The sequence below is a fragment of the Eriocheir sinensis genome, chromosome 25 (genome assembly GCF_024679095.1).
Source record: "Eriocheir sinensis breed Jianghai 21 chromosome 25, ASM2467909v1, whole genome shotgun sequence".
Lineage (NCBI taxonomy): Eukaryota > Metazoa > Arthropoda > Malacostraca > Decapoda > Varunidae > Eriocheir > Eriocheir sinensis.
Window position 1 is genome coordinate 7,359,056 of NC_066533.1, and position 2,508 is coordinate 7,361,563.

Consider the following 2,508-nt stretch of genomic DNA (forward strand, 5'->3'; position numbering starts at 1 on the left):
GAGAGAGTCAATTAATCTGTTTACTTTATCTCGTTAATGCTCTTTGTTCCGTTCAGAGACATATACCCAATAATACGGCCCCTAAAACGACTTTTGTATAGTATAATAATAATGTATAATTGATGGATAGGTATATATAAACAGATGATTATGTATATGTGGAAAGATAATAGATAAATTGGTAGAAAGACAGAAGGATACAGATAAACAGTGATGTATGTATAGTTAGAAACACGGATAGATAGATAGATAGATAGACAGATAGATAGATAGATATAAATAGATGAATATACAGAAAGATAATAGATGAATAGGTATAGCCAGGTAGGGAGATACGAATAGACATTGATGTATGGATAGATAGATAGATAGATAGATAGATAGATAGATAGATAGATGGATATATAGAGAAATAGATAAATAAATAGATAGAGAGAGAGACTGCAGGAGAACGCCATTCCCAAAGTTCTCCGCCTCTTTCTGTCTGACGTTGCATTTCATCCTGCCCAGAAGCAGATTCAAATACCATCTCTCTCTCTCTCTCTCTCTCTCTCTCTCTCTCTCTCTCTCTCTCTGCCCTGACCTAAGAACCGGTTATGGCGTGCAATGAGAATCTATTAACGCAATAATATGATAATAAATGCAACCAAATTACGTTAGCCAAAGCAAAATTTACGATTATAGATATGAATCATGATTATTAACGCGGAAACAGAGAGAGAGAGAGAGAGAGAGAGAGAGAGAGAGAGAGAGAGAGAGAGAGAGAACTTCAACACGTAGGATAAATACTGCAGATGGCGGAGGACTCTGATGCAGTAGGAAGTTGTGTGTGTGTGTGTGTGTGTGTGTGTGTGTGTGTGTGTGTGTGTGTGTGTCCTCCTCTCATTTACTCTTCTTCAAGGCGGCTCCCTCTTTACTCCTCTTTACTCCTCTTTACTGGTGCTTGCCTCCTCTTTCTTCTCTTTAGTATATTGCTTTTTCCTCCTCCCTCTTTCCTCACTATTGCCTCTTCCTCTTTTTTTTGTCTCTCCAGTTTACTTAATTATCTCCTACTCTTTCTTCCACCGTCCATAGTGTTCGCCTCAAAAAAAAAAAAAAAAAAAAAATTGAAGCACAACCAAAAAACAAACCAATTAATTAATCAACCAATCAATCAACTAATCATCATCACGTTAGTACCTACATAGCTCTTCCTTCCTCCCTCCTCTCTCGAGCATCTTCCTCTTTTTTTTTTTTTTTTCATTCCAGAGGTATACTTCTCTCTTCTTTGTCTCCTTTTTCCTCCCGTTAGTATATAGCTCTTAATTCCTTCTTCCTCCCTCCTCCTTCCTCTTCTTTCCTCTCCCCCGGGTTCTTCTCTCTTCCTCTTTCTTCGTTAGTCCATTCAACACGTCCCTCTTCTTGTTTTTCCTCCTATAAAAAAGATGGCGCCTCTTCCTCCTCCTTTCTTTATATTCCTTCGCGACAGTAACCTCTTTGCACAATTTTCTTCCTAAAGGTAGTGCTCTCTCTTCCTCGTTCATTTTTCATAGTCCCTCCCGACAGTACCTCTTTCCTTAATTATCCTCCTAAAAGAACCTCCTTCCTCACTCCATTGCCTCACAAATTACATCTTGCTCCTCCGCCTTTCCTCACAAGACCACTTTCCTTTCCTCTCCCCTCCGAAAGGTTACCTCCCTCCCGAGTGCACTTCCTTTTTCTTTTCCTTCTTTCATTTTTTCCCCCTCCAAAGGCACCTTCTCCCCGTCCCCTGCTGAGGGCACCTGTGTCTTCCCAAGGGCGCCACACTTCTTCCTGAGAGTGGTGTGGCACCCCCGTGAAGGGCCTCGGGTGCCAGCGGGGCCAACACTGCCCCGGGGAGTGTCAAGCACCGCCGCTGAGTGCCAGTCAGCGGCAGGCAGAGTTGAGTCAGCAGAGCCAGTGTGCCGTGAGCCGCCGTGGAGGGAGGTGGGTCCAGTTGGCCTGCAGTGCTGTGGCTTCACTCATGGCAGTGACACGCGAGGCGGAGGAAAGAAAACAAAAGAAAGTAGTAATAATGATTAGGAAACAAATATAAGACGAAACCGGAAGGACAACAACAACAACAACAAAAAAAAAAAAAAAAATATCATTAAGAATAAAAACGGAAAGAAAAGACTAAAGTAATGGTAATAAGTATCTACATGAAGAAAAACATATAAACGAGAAAAGTCTGCACGAAGGAGGATTACAAGGAATTAACTAGACAATTACTGAGTGAACCACCGCGCGAGAGCTTAACAAGAGCATAATAATAATAATAATAATAATAATAATAATAATAATAATAATAATAATAATAATAATAATAATAACAATAACAATATAATTTGATTTAAGAATACAGAGCTCGGTAACACAAAACAGTGAAACTGGATGATATAAGAACAAGGAAAACAACAACAAAACAAAAACAAAAACAAACAAATCAATACCGTAGAAAGCAAGAGTGATAAACAAACAAACAAAATAAATGAAAAAAAACAGCAC

General features: G+C 39.7%; 1 protein-coding gene across 1 annotated transcript in view; it reads left to right on the plus strand.

Moving 5' to 3' along the window:
- The first annotated feature begins 1,424 nt into the window (after positions 1-1,424).
- LOC127003627 (uncharacterized) overlaps positions 1,425-2,508 on the plus strand; it is a 52,041-nt gene continuing 50,957 nt past the window's right edge. Inside the window, exon 1 of the mRNA XM_050870535.1 lies at positions 1,425-2,508. This exon is cut by the window's right edge and continues 352 nt beyond it. The gene's annotated coding sequence lies outside the window, so the exon portion shown is untranslated.